Source organism: Phyllostomus discolor, chromosome 1 (genome assembly GCF_004126475.2).
Source record: "Phyllostomus discolor isolate MPI-MPIP mPhyDis1 chromosome 1, mPhyDis1.pri.v3, whole genome shotgun sequence".
In the NCBI taxonomy this organism is placed as follows: Eukaryota; Metazoa; Chordata; class Mammalia; order Chiroptera; family Phyllostomidae; genus Phyllostomus; species Phyllostomus discolor.
Window position 1 is genome coordinate 92,294,408 of NC_040903.2, and position 19,003 is coordinate 92,313,410.

The window sequence follows — 19,003 nt, forward strand, 5'->3', positions numbered from 1 at the left end:
GTTTATGACAGCAGTTCATGTAGCACTGACCTCATTTATCTCCATTCAATAGTGTAAATGACACAGAGCTTACTGTGATCGTAACCTAAAATTATATGTGGATGGCTGTTAGGGTTATTAATGGCATTTGGATGCAATCGGTAAACACAACATTAAAGGTATCATTGTGTCACTGATCAATTTATCATTCTAGACTATATCTTTTACTCAGTTAAAAATGCTACAGTTTGATTTGGGCTTTTTATTTCCCATAATATATCAAAAACATTCCTTCCTGAAAAATCATGACAGATTTAATTTTAGTTAGAGAAATAGTTTTATTGATGGTTGTTGAGAACATAATGACAGAGAAAAAGATGATGATGAGTATAATTAGCAGATGGGAGAAAAACATTAAGTGGTATAAGCAAGTGACTTTATTATGATAATAAAACAATATCCTTATATTAGCATTCCTCAACCTTTTTGGCACCAGGGACTGGTTTCGCGGAAGACAATTTTCCATTCAAGCTCACCTCCTGCTGTGCAACCCATTTCCTAACAGGCCTGGACCAGTACCAGTTTTTGGCCCAAAGGTTGCAGACACCTGGTCTATACATTACTATACTGTTGCACTTTTGTTTTCATTCATTATCACTTACCATGAAATTTGTAACTAAAACAAACTTTTTGTGTGTTGTATTCTGTCTGATATTTCCTATTTTTCAAGTTTACCTACTAAATTGATTTTTCTAATCTACTAAACTGATTCAACTCACAATTTGACAAATGCACTGAGGTACACGCACATTCTATAGGACTTAGTAAGTTTTTTTTAAAAAGCTTTTGGAGAAAGCTTTGGTTCTAAAGTCAATGTCTGACTTGTTACATACTGAGGGAGAATTCTGGGACAGAAATAAGAGGTAAGTTGGCACAGAGACTTTGGTTCTGGAGTCAGCGTTTATTGCAGCTACAAATACTATGCAAAAAGAAACTTAATTGTCTAAAGTGCTACTTAAAATTAGTTATAAAATAACAGGGTCAAAAAGAAATAATTGTAATTGGCAACAGAATAAATGGGCACACAATTTTATTCCCATTATAGTATCTGGAAAGATTCCTAGAGCTACTACATCTAGGGAAGAAGACTCATAGCTGGGATGGAGAAACCATGTGAAGAATTTCAGATCATATCAACCACAATACAGTTACACTTGTTACTGAACTAAAGGGGTTTGTCTGAGTGCATCAAAGTCCAAGCACATGCAAACAGGAGTTTGCAGCCAAGAAAGTGAAGGCTTTTTTTAAAAAGGAAATGATTCAAACCCAGAATCACAGGTGAACTCTTGCTCTAAGATTTAGCTCCCTGCTGATTTCTAGGCAACGAGTTACATGGGGTATTAAGGGACTTAAGATCATGATTGGAATCATGGTCTCTATCCATTGGCTGGCCCTAGGGTACAGGATAGTTGATCATTGCATCTGGTCCCGATACTAGTAGAGTTTGTCTGGACTGAGGATGGAGAAAGAAGGTGCCACCCAGAAGATAGAGCCACACAGAGCCACACTCCTTGGGGCACTGAGGGCATGGCATGCAGCCACACAATACCAGCACTTACGTGGGACCATGAGTTCATGTTGCTTGTGCCTTGGGTATGCTTCAGTTTGACTCCTGGTCAGGGCATAAGTTGCTCTTGTGCAGAGGTCCTGCTGAGATGCCTGCCTCTCTCCCTAGGTCTGTCCTTGATACTGCCTGAGACACCAGGTAGGGTTTTCAGGGTCCTTTTACTCTGTTGGTGGGCTCCAAGTGTGGGCAACATGATGCATACAAGAACTAGGGCATGAGTGGGGGTAGAGGAGGTGTGTACAGAGTTAACGGAGCCAAGAAAGTAAAGGCTTCCCCAACCCAGAGGCAAGGTGGTGGCAGAAGGAATTATTGCACTGAGCATGTGCAAGACTAGAAAGATAATTGGATGTCAGTGGAAGCCCTCTTACCCCCCTTCAGTACCTGATTGGGGATGGGACCAGGGGAAGGCAGGCACATGCCTCATAGAGGTCAGAATGGCAGCAGAAGGAGGTGCTGAAACCCAGAGGCCTGTCTGTCTAGCCTGGGAAAAAGAAGGGTTTGGTGGTTGGGGTGACCCTCTCTGAGTGTGCCAAAGTCTGGGAAATTAATTGTTCATTCTGAGAAAATACCTGGTCCTTCCCACGCTTGAAATTAATATAAAGCTAGGGAAACAAAGAAAGCTCTTTTGCTCGGGGCTGCTGTTTAGAACCTACACTCAGGTGGTGCACTGGCCATTTCCCTCCATTGGCCACATGAGTGCAGTTGTGTGGCCCATGGCCTCCAGGAGGGAGTCTCTCTCTTGCCAACCTAGTGGAGCATTTGCCAGTGCCTTTGCTGGCTCCATGGTCCAGGAGAATGGGACCATGCTACTAGAAGCTGCATAGCCAGTGCTGGCACTTGCACAACACACAGCCTCCAAGAGGGAGTATGAAGCGAGATAGCAGCTAGAAACAAGGTAAGCTTCCTGGATGAACACTTAGCTGCCTTGGGCTCCAAAGGACAGTACTTTTAAATGGAGAGGGAATTCTGGGCACTGCTTTCGGTTTGGGTCTTGCTGGAGACAGCTGGATGTTGTCTGTGTTTTGTGGAAGAGATGAGCTTGTGAACCAGGAGATGGGGCATCCCCCATCTTCCCAGATCTTTGACATTTGAATAAAAATGCCTTTCCTTTCTCACCAGCCTCTGCCTCCAGAGTTTGCCTTTTGATGGCAGCAGGCACCCAAACCATACTTTGTTTTGGTAATAGTCTTGATGTCAGCCATGACATCACTCTGACTTCACAAGGGTGTGGTTGGTGGGGTTGTTCCACTCTTCTAGATCTGGAGCTGAAACACAACTGAGGCCTGGAGGTTATCTCTAGTTTGACTGAAACTGTGTCTTTGTGATTAACAGACCTGAGTCTTGTTCCCAAGGTTATTTGGGAACTAGAACCCAAATAGACTAGAACCTGACTAGAACCTCATTGTCCTGAGGACTTAATGCTTAAGTGAGTGGTTGTTAAGGGGAAGGGAATCTGGTGAGTCAGGGTGCTGTAGGAGGCCTGTTTGAATGCAAAGAAAAGAAAGGAGAAAAGATCATATTAACGAAATGAAGTTTATGTGTGGTGGTTAACACAGTTCTTTGTAACTTGGACTCCTTCAAAATGTTTCCATTTTAGAAAGTAATCTCATTTTATGAATATTTTTCTAAGTACAAGAATTGTAAGGATCTGGTTTCAGGGCATGTAGTTACCATATTTTTAGGACTATAAGACACACTGAACCATAAGACACACCTAGTTTTAGAGGAGGAAAATAGGAAAAAAACTTTCAAGCAAAAGATGTGGTAAAATATTTAATATCCTGTGACCCCGTTCCACCCCCCTCCCTTACAGCGAGCCAGGTTAACTACATTTGGACTATAAGACACACCCCCATTTCCCCCCAAATTTGTGGGGAAAGATGCATCTTATAGTCTGAAAAATACGGTATCTTCCTGCTGCAGACAGTGTTTGTATGCTTGCAAAGTTTATCCGTTGAACTCCCAATCCCCAACTTGATGGTACTTGAAGATGAGGACTTTGGGAGATAATTAGATCATGAGAGTGAAACCGTTATGAATGGGATTAGTGCCCTTTAAAGCAAGAAGATGTCTTTCTGCAAATTAGAAAAAGGACTGTCTCCAAGAACCAAAAGCCCCTGGACTTAGACTTCTTAGCCTCAGAACAATTAGAAAAAAAAGTTTGTATTTAAGGCACCCAATCTGTGGTATTTTTGTCATAGTAGCTTGAACTAAGATAGCTCTTATTTGTCTTTGACTATACTATTATGGCAATTATTTGCACATGTTGAACTGCAGAATTAAATTAAAAAACCAATCAATGAGTTAAATTTCAATGTTCTAATTAGGGGCTCAGTATTTAGACTTTAGTGTATAATAAATTCCAAATCATTATTGAAGGTAGGCTGAGTCCAGACTTATATGAAACAATCGTCTCCATTAGTGAAGTATAAATGAATCTATGTTGAATTACCCTATTTGTTTTTAAAATATGTTTGCATTATTCTTTGTAACTAGTGGGTTGCTTCAAATATAATTTTTAAACAACTGTTTATCACTACTATACATTTATATATTGTGCTGAAACTGTATTTTTGACCAGACAATCTTTGGCTAATGGGTCATGTTGGCTGTCAAACATCTGGTACAGTGGGAAAAGCAGAGGCCCTGGAGATGGGCCTGGGTCTGAATGTTGGCTATGTGAATTAAGAGTGTGGAGTACCCAATTTCATGACCTTTTCACAATTTGTGTTATGACTAAAGCAGCACTGCTCCAAGGAACTCTTTGAGATAATGGAAATGTTTCATGTTGTCTGTTAATCAAGCACTTAGGGTGTGGTGAGTGCAACCCAGGAGATAAATTTATAATTTTATTCAATTTTAATTAATTTAAATTGAAATAGCTATATGTGGCTGTCATCTACGCTGTTGGATGGCACACCCCGAGAGTGTAAAAGGGGAGCATTAACCACCATTACAATCATACTCGCTGTAAACAAATAAAATGAAGAATGAGAGCCTAACTTTCTATCACTAATAGTTTTTAATCAACACTATTTATGATTTTATTTCTTATGATTTGAAAAATAATAATGATAGATATAAGAAAATGCTATGAAAAGCACATCTTTACAATGATCTTTGATCCTTATTTGAAATAACCATAGCTCCATGACAATTCAATTATATTTTAAATAATGAATTGGACCCTCCATCAGCATATGTAAAAAAGCAGTGAGAATGAAGTATTTATTAACTGACACATTCTACGTCAAATTATGATCTCCTTACACTTAAATATTTATCTAATACAGAATAGAATTACATTCAGAGATGTTCCTTTTCCCCTAAAATAGTTTGTAGTTATTTGGAAGCTGGAAGGACTTGTTATTGAGTAAAAATTAAAATAGAATTTTTTAATAAATTTAAATGCCTCTTTGTGTGTGCCTTTGTATATGTGCATGTATGAAAGAGAGAATGACAGAGAGTGAGAGACAGGAGTGCACAGACAGACAAAGAGAAATTTTTATCATGCTTCTAATTATCTGTAGAGGGAACCATCAAGGAAATAGGTAGAAGAATATTGTAAATTTTACTCAGAGACAGGTGCACAATGTCTATTCTAAGTAATAGTCTATCGGGGTCATTCATACCTCATTCTGTATCACTGATTACATTAATAATATATCAATGATTATAGAAAGTCATTATAGCTTATAGTATATAAATTATATGTGTGTCACCTGAGGATCCTGATAGGGTATCTTCTAGATTCGCCGAGTGAGTACTCTCATGGGGCTTTATTGCAGACTAGCTCTAGGAAATGGGTGTCTTCACTTGACTGTTGTTGATCAGTTGCATAATTGCATTATTTTATAGGCTAATAATTTGTTATGTGGAATAGTCTTTTGACTTTAGTTATTTATATAGTTTATTACACTCCAGTGTACTAAATACCCATGGAAAAGTTAATGTACTGCCTGGAGTGATAAAGATCATAAATATTCAGTTAACCCAAACTTTATTTTACTAAATCTACTGGCCCACTCTGACTGGAAGTTTATAATTTATGATAGATAAATGAAGTATTCATATAAAATACTCAAGTTTAATAGCAGCATATGTGTAAATTTACAATGAATAGTGGTTTCAGTAAAAGATTCGGTCATTATAAAATACAATTGGTTTTTTAATTAGGCAGTTTACCTCAATTAGTCTGCATAATTGCATAAATGAGAAAAATCAAGCTCCATTATTGAAGTCCAAAGCATTAGCTTAATGACTATAGATCTCCTCAGTGCGGTGCATTTGAAAGCACAGCCAGAAGTGTTCCATGCAATAGATGAGTTGAAGTAAATTAAAAGTTTGTTTCTTTTATAAAGGTGGCAGTAGTTAAGCTCCAACTTTTCACTTAGGAGATAAAAGGCCGTGATTTTTAAGTTTTCCCATAAATATTCAATTTTAATCCCTTTTTAAAACTGTAATGACTTTGAAATGGAGTTTAAATAAAAGTGGCACTTCTAAAATGAGGTAGTAAATTTAATAGCACAAAAATCTTTCAAAGAAAATACAAAGATAAACATGTGTTTTACTTCTAAAGTCCTACTTAGACGCATTTCAAATCCTAGGATTTAATCTTTTCTAAAGCGTAGTACTAAACTTTTTTTTACCCCAATTATGACATTTACTTTGAATTTTCCAGAGCCATATATCAATATTAAGACCCAAAAGAAAAAAAATGCATTAGTTGGTATTTCTTCCTTCTGTTTTTCTGAATATCATAGCAAAAATAGTTAAGGTTTTAATTTACATAGGCAATGTTTTGTGCTGTCCACGTGTGCAGGTTGTGTGGGTATTTGTGTATGTAATGCACACTCTTCAGTATCTTACCATGTACTCTTAGTAAAAGGGAGTCAATATTGTACATATTCAAATATTTGATAGCCATAACTAACAGTTATTATCAATTTATAAAAAATTCATGAAAGTTCTTTGTAGAAGTAGATATATGTATATTTTTGTCTAGAGGAAATTCTGTTTAAAGATTATGTAGTGATTATTTGTTGTAGAAATTCTTTCCTTTTCTCACTTAATCCTGAGTTCCTGGCTGAAACAGATGGGTATTTTATTTCTTTGATAACACAGGTATTGTTCATTTGATGCTTAATAAATAAGAAACTTCCAAATTCTTAAATCATAATAACTTGCTTCTCTCTGGGTTTTAGTGTCAGCTGCTAACCAATGGAAGCCATGTCTATGTGATAGCTATGAACCTAGTACCTAAACAGTAAGGTGCTTAGTGTAGGTAAGTTCAAATTTATATTGCTATAAGGAGAAAGGATATTTTCACTATTTGCATTCTTGATTGAGTAATATTTACTGAAAACTATTTTTGGAAACTTGAAAATCTCACGGAAGTTGGCTTTCTACTATGTGGGAAACCAGAAGCCAGGATATGGATGCACAGATGAGGATGTGACTTTCTCCAGAAGAGTCTGAATTTTGTTTGTGGACAAGCCTTTTGGAGGAGTAGGATCTGGCTAGTCTCTTGTCTTAAAAGTTTCTATCTTGGCAGACAGTATTACTAAGCAAATTTGAGCTTTTTAAGAGAATAGAAATCAAGAAAATGCCTTGCCTAGGCGCATCATGTCTATTCCCCCCTATACAGTCAGCTTTCTTGCTTTAAATTACTTTCTTTGACAAAATAACTTTGGGGATTAATCTAATCTAATAGGTGTGATGTATCCATGATCTTACTTGACAATCTGTAATTCTAATGAATTCTGCAAAATAGACACATCTCTGTTGTTACACACATGTTAAGTCTCTTTTAAAGACTATTAACATCTTTTGGATCATGATTTTGAATATCCACAATTATTGCTGAATTCATGTAGAGTATTCTCGCTGAAACAGGATTGAATGTGGGAGGTGGGGGTAGATAGGGTGGAAGAGAGCAATGGGGGAAAATGGGACAACTGTAATTGAACAACAATAGAAAAATGTGAAAAATTACAAATACGCACAAATATATTCTAGTTAAGAACTTTACAACTAGTTGTTAAGAGAATATCTTCCCAAGTTAACAGGTATGACTTATAGAAAGATTATTAAAATTTTTTAAAATACTTTGGAGACTTTTTAGAGTTCTTAAAATAGTAATATATACTTTGACTATCCAAAAGTGATACTTTTAATAAAGGACTTTACAAGCTTACTTGATCACATAATTATTCTCAGCAATTAATAGTCATGTTCCTAAACTGCAGTCTCATAAAATGCCATGTGCAAGCAGAATAATAGTCCCTTATAAGTGTCCATATCCTAACTTCCAGAAATTATAAATATGTTACCTTATACGGTGAAATAATTAAGATTAAATTCTTGACATTAGGAGATTATTCTGTATGATCTGGGTGGACCCCAAACAATCACATGAATTTTTAAATCACTTTTTAAAAACACAACACCTTTCTGAGCTTAGGTCATATATAGAGATGTGAGGGTGGAAGAAGAGAAATTTAACAGTGATGGTGGCTGTGAGGGTGAAGAAGAGGGAGGGTATGAGCCAAGGGATATAGGCAGTCTCTAGAAGTTGGAAAATGCAAAAAAAAAAACAGATTTTCCCCTAGAGAATACATAAATGAAGCATTCATACTAACACCTTCATTTTAGCCAAGTGAGACCTATGTTGGACTTTTGACCTACAGAACTAACTATAAGATAAAGTGTGTTTTCAGCCACTAAGTTTGTAGTAATTTGGTAAATGCTGGTTTAACTCTTAACTTCTTTTATTGATAAGAAAATTGAGTCCTAATGATGCTAAAAACATTTTACAAGTTCAAAAAAATATTTACTTTTGTAGGAGAGTCAAAACTTTTCCTGTGTCTTCTCTGAGTCTCCAGCTAAAAATGTCACTGGGATTTTTGCATACTTTTGCATAAATCAAGCTCTTAATTCTGGCAATATAGATTAGAAGACTTTATTAACTGTTCTGCCTTTATAGTAACTGATTAATACCATATAAAAACAAATCTTTATAAAATTATAGCATCCAAGACTTCCAATTCAATAAGAACATTAATACCTATTTCACATATTTTTATATATTTCAATCCCACTCTATTGTTTTTCAAGCTATATAATGAAGCAGCAAAATATAATTGGCTTACAAAAGAGTTTCCATATAGACAGGTTACTGACACATACTATACCAAAATGATAAAAAGATGACATTTTAAGCTTTTATTAAAATTGTGAACTGTTTTTGCTTGGCTCTCATATAAAAGGTATTTGTAGCATTAACAGCATTTATCAGGCATTTCTCACATTAAATATTATTTAATAAGAAACAATATCACATTAGTTTAAACCAATGGTTTTTACTCAGCTGGTGTTGTATTTGGACACACATTGAAATATTTCTAAAGCCTAAAAGAAAAGGGTAATATAAGAGACCTTGAAAAACTACACTATCAAAGATTCCATCTCTGCTAACAGCCTGGGTGGGCCAGCATAAAATACAAATTACACTATGAAATCCTCAAAGTTCTGAAGAAAATCTGGAATGAACTCTAGGTATTCAAACTAGCTTCAAATTACTTTAAAAAATAAGAATCAAATATTTAAGTTACATACCATTTGGTTAATAGACCAAAATTATGTGAATATATATCAGAAACTAAAAAAGTCACAAAACTTAACTCAAATGTATATGGCAAGAATGGTATGATGGGGCTTGAGAATTTTGCTAACAGTGATGACAATTTACACTCCAAAGATTACTGACCAAGATATCATCCTAATACAATCTGTTATATTAAATGGTCTAAAATTTACTAGCACTAGTAGCAACAGTTTTTATATTTTGTAAACCAAAAGATTTTTAAAAAGGTCAATAACTACAGGAGAAAAGGAAAGTCATAGGAAAATAAATTTATTCTTTCAAGACTTTTCTTTTTCACTTGGAGAGGTATGAAGGAGAAAAAAATTATTTGTTTTAAGACATCATAAAATTTTAACTTTATGAAAATAGCATAATCATACTATCATTAAAGAAATTGTAAATGTTTTTATAATTCCTTCATGACTGTCCTTACGTTTTTGGGAGCTAGAGTTTCTCTGTTCTTTCTCCAGGCTTGGGACTGCTTCTGGAATTGTGATTATAAGAGGCAAAAGAATGGCAAGCTGCCCCTCACCCAGCCCAAGCACAAAAAGGGGTTGGCCTTGGGAAAAGTCTGAAGGAAAAGAAAGCTCATTTGGGGTGCTTTTCTGGTTGCTCTCCTTTTTTTGACATCAGATAGACCCACTGCTCCACACCATCCCCTCCTCCAGTCATCTCCCCCACTTCTTACACCTTGGATCTCTCCCACTTCTTACACCTTGGACCTCCTAAGGAGACTTCTTACACCTGTCTCCTTCTTGCTAAATAGTGCGAAGGATGAACTGTCATCAACACATTTAAGATACAGATGCAAGAAGACACATTTGCCAGCAGTATTGATGCTTGCAGAATAAGTATGGTTTGGGAACTGTACTCAGAAGTATGACACAGGTCTTCTCCTGTGTAATCAGTGGGCTGCTTAGAACACTCTTGGGATAGTACTTCTTGTTTCCATGATGTCAGGAGCACACTCTAGAGGTGTGCATCACATGCAATGCATAACCCATCTCAGAAAGCCCCAGTACAGAAACCTTCTAATGTGAGGCGAAAATAGAAACATCTGTCTGGAGGACCAGGCCTCAGGTATTCAAGACTCAAACAAAAAACTGCTAATTTTATTTATTTAGGTATTGAAGTTTTGCCTGAGATTTCCTTTGAACTAAGAATCCCACAATGAAAAATTATATTGAAAACTGAAAAACATCTTAAGCCCTCAGGGGAATATTCAAAGGCAGAGTTAGACAGTAAATGAAGCCTGGCCTCTGAAGTAAGTACTTCAGGGGTACAGTCTGGGCTCTGACATGTGTGAGCTGTGTGGATTGTACTACCATTTCTGCAGAGACTGCAACCCACTTCTGTCTTTGGACAAAGAAATGAGTAAGAGTGGCCAAGAAAAGGGACTCCATTTGTACACCGTCTCACTGGGAGGACAGACCTTCCCACAACTACATGATTGGCTGAATGCTGAACTGAGAACTGTTACAGAGAGCCAGAGGAGAGCTAGTGGGACTCACCCATATCTAATATGCACTACTCTGTAACTCTTGAAGCTAGCAGTAAACCTCTTCCTATTCGAGTAAATGCTGGTGGGGCAGTTATTTTTTTTAGTGACCAGTTCACAAAGCAGGAAATAGAACAGGAAGACTAGTGTTTGCATAGAAATGCATGCTTTGGGTCCTGAAATGGACACATATAACAATTGAAAATAGAATATACTCAATAGTTTCAGGATTGGGAACTGCTGTCTGTTAGCCCCTCAAGTCACATTATGCAGGAGTTTACCAATTTCTTATCAGATGATACTTGCTGCATAAGATAAAGGTCAAGACATGTAGACATCTACAGACCAATAGAAACTGCTACATCAGGAATGGTCATTAGTCCAGGATTCATTAAGTGGGGGGAGAGAGAGAGGAAGGGAAGGGAAGGGAAGGGAAGGGAAGGGAGGCAAGGAAGGAAAGAAAAACATTACCTGCATATCAAATTGGAGGCTAACAATCATCCACTCTCTCAACACCTACTTATTTATAGGATATGACATCCACAAGTAGACAGTGATTGATAGTCTCTATACAGCCATAGTAAACTTTAAGTTCAATACTGAAGACTTTTTAAAGATAAGCATAGATTAGTGGTGAGTGTTCAGTTGCAGAAAAAATGTAAATAGTTCCAATATGGAAATTCAAGGAAAAGAGCAAGAGAAGAGTTCCTAGTGCCAAAGATAGGAGATTTAATGAAATAGCCATCAATTCGTTATCAGTGATATCCTGGCATTAAATCTTGGCTCTGTCTACATGCATCCTACATGTTTTATTCATACTGAGCACCAGAATATTACCATATTTTAACAACTGAGTTATACTTGCTAATTCATTTTTAATCTGTGGATGATGACAGTTCCTCAATTTGCAGAATTTGAGTTTGTGTTTCTACAACCTAATCAGATAGTGGATACTGAAATTTCTTTAGGTTTATTTTTGGCCATCCCCAAAGCTTTGAGTATTTCAAATACCTATGGCAGGACTACAAAGAAATGAGGCTTCCAATATAGATTGGTTATTATTATCTCATCAGCAATATATTAATCATGGGGAAATATTCTGAATGTATTTTTAATGCTTTTGTTAAAAATTGGCTTGCTGAAATCTTGTTATAATTTGTTACCACGTCTCAGGTAGATTTTGAAATGGGTGATTTCCTGAATCCATTCTCTTATGAAGTGGTTCTCTTACTGTAAATTCCTTGGTTATGACTTAAGAGAACTTTAGAGTCAAAATAAATACATTCCTGATAATGACATAGATCCAATGCAATGAGTGGTCCCACATTCATGTGTGGTAGATAAAAATCAGGAAGGCTACCTGGGAAACAAGCAATCCCAACCCCCGGCCAGACCACACAGCCCAGGGTTGCAGCACTAGGAAAATAAAGCCTCATAACTTCTGGCTGTAAAACCCTTTGAAGATTGCGGTAGTGGAAGAAACATTCAGGAGAGTCTCTTTAAAGGGCATGCGTGGTCCTACAACATATGCAAACCCAACCACTTCGGGAACAAACACCAGGGAAACAGCTGGAGGGGCTCCAGTAGCATACAGAAAGTGGGTGAACTGAGTAGAAGTAGGGTGAGTGCCAGGCAAGCCTCTAGCAGCCAGGCATCAACATTGCTCATTCTCCAACCCCTTCCCCACATACAGAGCCACAAAGCATTGAAACAGGTTGCCTGTCCCAGAGAATAGCTAAAGCTCTGCCCCATAAAACTTAACAGGTGTACCGAGACAGGGAGTCAAAGCAGCTCTACCTAATATATAGAAAAAAAAAAAAACACAGGGAGGATGCCAAATTGAGGAGACAAAGAAATATGGCCCAAATGAAAGAACAGAACAAAACCCCAGAAAAAGAACTAAATGAAATGGAGATAGCCAACCTATCAGATGCAGAGTTCAAAACACTGGTGATAAGAATGCTCAGAGAACTCATTGAGCATAGCAAAAGCATAAGAGAAGAAAAGAAGGCTACACTAAGTGAACTAAAGAAAAACCCACAGAGAACCAACAGTGAAGGGCTTAGTTAGTTTCCTAACTGGGCTTCAAATCAATAATTTGGAATGTAATGAAGAAATAAACAGTCAACCAGAAGAGAATGAAGAAACAAGAATTCAAAAAAATGAAGAGAAAATAAGAAGACTCTGGGACATCTCCAGAAGTGCCAACATCCAAGTCATAGGGATACCAGAAGGAGGAGAAGAGCAAGAAATTGAAAATTTACTTGAAAAAATAATGAAATAAAACTTATCTAATTTGGCAAAGGAAATAGATGTACAAGTCCAGGAAGTATGGACAGTCCCAGACAGGCTGGACCCAAAGATCAACTAAGGCACATCATAATTAAATTGCCAAAGGTTGAAGATAAAGAGGGAATGTTAAAAGCAGTAAGAGACAAGGAGAGAGTTACCTACAAAGGAGTTTCCATAAGACTATCAGCTGATTTGATCACTATCAACTTCAAAGGGGCTGCTTGACCATGGAGATTCATACAGCAACAAATATCCAGCACAACTTCAAAAACTACTTTTGACACATTCAATCAATCACAGAACCTTCTCCAGACACTGCACAAATATTTTTTTTTTGCATTTTACCTTTCTTGAAATAATAAAGCATAATATGCCAAAAATTGTCATTATTTTCTTCCATTTTTAGTATTATAATGGCTACACAGAAATTCCACAATTTTGATAAGACTTTTAAATGCCTGCTGATATGACAGCTATCACAGTACAGCCTAACAAAATTGCTTCAAATTAAGTTAAAGACAACTAAGAGCTACTAGAGCCATCTTATGGGAAAAAACCAAACAAACTTTTTAGCCAACCCAATATCTAGAACAGTTTTTATTTTATCAAAATAAGTTGTATATAATGTGCATGGGTTTGTTCTGATTATAAAAGCAATTTGATATAGAAATTAGGAAGAATTGTAGAAATATAAAGAATTCAGAAATTCAAAGTAGGAAGGAAATGGAAAGTCAACCTCATAGGAAACTGAAATGTCACATTGTATTTAGGCTTAGTATCTGAGGATTAAAACCTTTGCAGAATGGGGAAAATGAACTGGGCTTCTAATTTAAAAACTATTGGTTACCCTGAGGATTTTTATAGTATTAAAGATCAAACACTTAACTCTAAATGGGATAAAACTTATTAAAAGTCCATTGAATTTACTTAAGTTCATTTACATATGAATTTGATTAATACTACTTAAAACTGATGAACAATTACTACCTCTACACTAACCATGTTTTCACATTTCCCACATTTATTTAAGCATGTTTCTCAAAACTTTGATATCCATATAAACTACAAAGGAATGAGAGTTTGGTTTTCGTTTTCATATTCAAACATAATATGCTATTCGGCTTTAACTTCAGGTTTCAAATTTTGGAAGGTAGAGTGGGCAAATGCTGATTTCACAATCATTTCTGACATTCTTGAACTTGCCTGTGACTAGTTGTCATAGGATCATGCAGGTTTCCAAAACACACTCTCATTAACTAACGTTTGTCTTTATATTAATATCCAAAAATTCATTTTCAAGTAGAGATGAACATATATAGTTTAGAATATTCTTAATATTTTTAAATTTGATCATGACTTAAAAGATTTTAAAAACTGTTCTTAATCAAGACATTCAAGATATAATATCTATTATATGTGAAAAAATTCAAGTACAACTTCAACTTTAAATGTTATATTTAATTCTTTAAATTTTTTTCTTTTATTGATTCCAAAGAGAAGGGAAGGAAGGGATAAGGAGAGGAAGAAAGACATGTATGCGATAGAGAAACATCAATTGGCTTCCTTTTGCACGCACCTCTACTGGGGACCAAACCTGCAGCCCAGGCATGTGCACCAAGCAGGGATCAAACCCAAGACCTTTCTCTTTGAGGGATGATGACCAACCAGCTGAGCCTCACTGGTCAGGGTTATACTGAATTCTTTCAACCTTTATTTTGCAATATTTTTACATTTACAGTAATATTGCAACAATAGTACAATGTTTTCTGAACTATTTGAGAACAGGCACATATATCAGTTTGCCCCTTAAGTCTTAAAATTTTAGTGTGCATATTTAAAGAATAAGGATAGAGTTAGTACAGCTATCAAATTTAGGAATTTAACACTGATAAAATAACTTTAATCAATAATCCACATCTTATTTTTGTCAGGAACCTCAATAATGCCGTTTGTAGCATTTTTGGGAGATGCATAGTCCAGTCCAGGATGGATTCTGTTGGACATTTAGTTGTCATTGCCTTCAGTTTTCTTTAATCTGTAATAGGCTTTAGATTTCACAATGGTGGTGTTTTTGAGAAAATTGAGGAATTTTCTTAAATTTGGGCATTTCTTGTGTTTCCTTGTGATTAGGATCAAATTATGCATTTAAGGTTGGTATACCACATGCATGATATGTATACCTTTCAAGGTAACACAGTTTAGAGGCTCAGAGTGATATTTGTCCCTTCGTAGTTAGGTCATTTGGAAAAGTTTTGTCCAGTTTCTCAACTTTATGGATACTTTGTTTCTTTTTATAATTAATAATTAATTTATAGGGAAATTCTTTGAGACTATGTAAATATTGTTTCTCATTATCCTTTTTCTACCTGGATTTAGCATCAATTGATGATTTTTGCCTAAACCAATCTTTACTATGTTACTTATACCAATCTTTACTTTCTAAGCCAGTCTTTATAATATTTACCTGTACCAGTATCACTCTTTAAAATTTTGCCTTAATAAGATTTATGTTTTTGTGATTGTGTCACATGGTTACTAGTCTAAGAAAATGCCTGAACAAGAAAAAACATACTGTTATTTTTGCAAGATTTGGAAAAAACTATATTAAAGTTTTTGATGAATGAGCACTGACCTCCATGAAATTTATCTTTTTTTGTCATTATACCAATGAAGTTTTCTTTCTTTCTTTCTTTCTTTTTTCTCTTGGGATAACTATTTAACAAGAATAAGAAAAGAGGAGAAATTATCCACTTTAAAGATAAAGAACAATCTAGAAACTGAAACTAATATCTATTATTTAAGCATTACCAAATATTAATAATTTTTATAAAATTAGGAATTAAATATGTAAAATGAAACAATACATTTAAAATGATAGAACCTGTTTTTATATTATTTCATGTGAAATTTAATTAACTGTTTTAAGAATGTAATTTACAGTATAAAATATACTGTATTTTTCATCTAAATCCAGTACTTTTACTAAGAGTAGGAATATGTGTACTTATATACTTGCAATAGCTTATTGCCTGGGCCCACACACCAGCAGCAGAAAGTATAACATGAGTGGAGGTCTAGAATTTCGGTCTTAGTAGAATCGAGTGTTTCTGTTTACCCCAGAACTGTTTCAAGCTCCCTGCCCTTCCACAATCCTGTTTGTTCTTTATTTGTTCTCTGAAACCTGCAAGAGCTATCAGTTTCAAATGACTTCCTAGCTTCATTGACTGCTATAAAGTGTGACCTTACTGACCTCTGCCTTAACTTTCTGACTTCCAGAACATTTATTCTGCGTTGATTGTGCAGTGTTATATTTAACCTTCAGTCATCTGTCTCCAGTTTGGAGTTCTAACTGATTTCAGTTTCAGCTCTGGCCTGAGTTACCTTACTTGTGTGTATTTTATGCCACCTCCAGATCCTATTGCCCTTTTGACAAAAGAGCAAATATTTTAATCAGTGCTTTATTCCTCAACAACAAATATTTAACAAATATAGTAAGGGCTTACCTTTTGAAAGCATTTTCAATTCCTACTCTAATTTTCTTGCCTCTTCCTTCTGCAATATTACTCAGTTGATCCAAGTGATTTTCTACACAAATTCTCAGTCCTTCCTACTCACTAGATAAATGTGAATGTTAGGGAATAATATTTAAATAGCATCAGTTTACACTGGCTTCGCCTTTACATCTGAACAGTGCTCCCAGACTGCAGGTACCAATGCTGGCCTCCTGGTAACTTACTCCGCACAGCAGTGTGGTACAGTGGAAATTGTTTGGTCTTGGAGTCAAATGAGTCTGAGTTAAAATTTAAACTCCCATTGTAAGCTATCAGATTATGAAAGAAAACCTTTCTCTGCTGAGATACTACTAAGACAATGGTCCCAAATACAGTCTTCCGTACCCTCATTGACCACATTGTAAAAATTTATGTGCAGACAAAGAAGAGATACTTCCTTTCCTTCTTAGAATATTAATGTGTTTAGGCAAGAATATAATTGGTTGAGGAGTGAGAATCCATGCCCTCTGAGAGAGGGAAAAAATTAGGTACAATTTGGAGAAGGAATGTGTAAGAGAAGACCTCAAAGACACTAGAGCAGTGGAAAGTCTGCCCCTCTTTCATCTGACACCACTGAGTGTTTATTGTGGGAGCCCTGGCTCCAAATTCCCTTTTTGTCCAAAATCATAGTGAAACAAACAAGAAAGTGTGAATCCAGGGAGATAACATCAAGTACCCTGGAACACTGGTTTTAAGAGAGCCCCCAGCAGATAGGAAGGAAGATCAGAGACCCCTTTTCCAAAAGAGACAACTAGAAGATGACAACCTCAATGAGAAAAATTGGGAGGCAAGGATTAGAGAATATTGAGATTTGGAAACAGTAATTTTACTTTAAAATTCCATAAAATTAAGTCAGTCTTATGCAGTTTATCCAGTTAGAATTCACACTGTTTTAATGGCCCCAAATCCCAAGTTTCTCCTTGATCCCAGCTGGAGGCTTACCCCAGTTCCTTGACAGGCAGGTCTGTAACCAGCACACATAAAAGTGGCTGGCCTCCTTCAGAGGAAAATAGCCAGAAGAGTCAGAGCTAGAGTGTGAGAAAGATGGAAGTCACAAACTTTGTAAAATATTTTTAGAAGTGATGTCCTATCACCGTTTGTATTAGAAGTCATTCACTAGGTTCAGCCCATACTCTGGGGAAAGGGATTATACAAGGTTGTGAATACAGGTAGTGGGGATCATTATAGCCATCTCAGAAGGTTCCCTATTGTTTTTTTATCCTCCTACATTCTAGGATTTGGACACGTTATCAGGTAGGATTTGCATGACCCACAAGTCTTTAAGTAACATTTCCCAGACTGCCTTGCTGAGATCACCTGAACCCACAGCAGGGAATGACAATGCAGACCCTGCCTGGATGTCCCATGTGGCCACCACAAGCACAGCTACAGGTTCCCTTGCCATCTGAACCTCCCAATGAAAACTTTTGTAAGCTAAAATGGCATAAAGTGAAGGAACTATTACTATTAATTTAAATGGAAAACTTTTTTGAGCATTCCAGGACCCAAAATTCAGTGCATTCACAATGTCTTTATTTTGTGCACTACAATCAAAATGCTCAATTATGGCCTATTTTACACTAAGCATAACAACCTAAAAGGCTGTTAGGCTTCCCTGATACCTTAGGACACACCTTGCTGATGGAGGCACAAAATAAATGGAGATAAAGCACAGATGCTCCCAGACACCGTTCAAAGCTCTGGGGCTTCATGAGGACATGTGGAGTGTTGTTCCTGAGGGAGGTGCCTGGTGGGGCCACTCACTGCTCCGGGTGCGAGCTGCCTCTATAACTAACTGCTGTGGCAAAACAAGCACTGAATGCTATTTTTATTTTCATCTTTTTTATAGAAGTGAAAATCACTTTTTTTGGTTAGTGAAAATAGTACTAATATAGGTATTTATAAAAGCAAAGTGGCATAATGTGAACTTTTGAAAACCGGGGACACCTGTATATGCAGCCGCTCTAAAGGATGTTCTGTAGTATTCTAAGGTAAAGTGACAAATTGTCCTTGCTAAGAAAAAGCAAGAAAGGCTTAGTTTGGCTCAGGAAGTAGTCCATGTCATGCTCTCATCTGGACTCCTCTCTCGTGTTTGTCACTTTGCTCTCGTTTCCATGCCTTTCTTCCTTTGTATTATCTCTCATTTCAGGATCCTTATTCTGTTGTAAGAAGTTTTCAGTCTGTGCTAATGCAATTGTTCAAAGGTCATCTTAAGCACAATTTTATAAACTGATTTGTACAGTCTTTGCTTCCTTTGCTCCAAGATATCCTGCAAAATGCTTGCTGTCTGTATTAGTTGTTAACCTCAAGAGTGACTTTTATCTATTTGGTTGGCCCTGTAACCCCTTCTCTTGCCTGAGAAAACTGTGTCTGACCCTGTGTCTTTTCTGCCATCTATTTCTCTTTTTGAT

At 36.3% G+C, this 19,003-nt stretch overlaps 1 long non-coding RNA gene across 1 annotated transcript; it reads left to right on the forward strand.

Moving 5' to 3' along the window:
* The first annotated feature begins 2,674 nt into the window (after positions 1 to 2,674).
* On the forward strand, positions 2,675 to 18,600 carry LOC118500058. The gene is made up of 3 exons (XR_004902593.1): positions 2,675 to 2,791; positions 15,968 to 15,970; positions 18,590 to 18,600. It is a non-coding gene; the product is annotated as an uncharacterized LOC118500058 (long non-coding RNA).
* Positions 18,601 to 19,003: the final 403 nt, after the last annotated feature.